The sequence below is a fragment of the Amblyomma maculatum genome, chromosome 10 (assembly GCF_055883805.1).
Source record: "Amblyomma maculatum isolate TAMU_Amacu chromosome 10, ASM5588380v1, whole genome shotgun sequence".
In the NCBI taxonomy this organism is placed as follows: Eukaryota; Metazoa; Arthropoda; class Arachnida; order Ixodida; family Ixodidae; genus Amblyomma; species Amblyomma maculatum.
This window is the reverse complement of record NC_139353.1, coordinates 94,187,766-94,188,358: the sequence shown is the minus strand read 5'-3', so window position 1 is coordinate 94,188,358 and position 593 is coordinate 94,187,766. Positions and strand designations below refer to the sequence as shown.

The window sequence follows — 593 nt, the reverse complement described above, 5'->3', positions numbered from 1 at the left end:
TTATGTCACTCAAACAGGCAGTACTCGCATGTCGGAAAGGCGTAGTACTAGTGTTGTCTCGGGCCGTGCATACGCAGTTGAAATCACCAAGTAAAACGACCATATGTTCTGTGTCACAGTAATAGCCGATATTCTCAAAAATGTTTTCGCCTCTCATTCGAATTAGTGTGCGCGTCCGTTTGTTTTTCAGCCGCTGCGTTCGAGGCTGCCTTCACCGCCTCATCCTCATCCATGTGTAGCTCGGGCATACGATCTCGTGCCTTCTGCCGCTTCGTGTCCAAAAGCCTGGCACATATTGCATTTGGGTACACTGCAGTCACGCCGGATGTGGCCAGTCTTGTGGCAGCGCAGACATATCGGCGCCCGCCCTGGGACGACGACTAAAACGGTGGCGTTCCCGATACGCATCTGATGTGGTATGTGATGCAGGCTGCCACCTTCACGAAGTATCAGCGGAACAACTCGGGTGGTCGAGTCAGCGTTTTCAAAACCACCGGCCTTCCATTTGTCGCCATATACCTATTTCACTTCGCCGTATACGACAAAGGCGCGTTTCAACGTATCGTTGCTGATGTTGAACGAGCATCAGTGCA

At 51.8% G+C, this 593-nt stretch overlaps 1 pseudogene; it reads right to left on the bottom strand.

Moving 5' to 3' along the window:
* Positions 1-225: 225 nt before the first annotated feature.
* LOC146177037 (uncharacterized) overlaps positions 226-593 on the bottom strand; it is an 844-nt pseudogene continuing 476 nt past the window's right edge.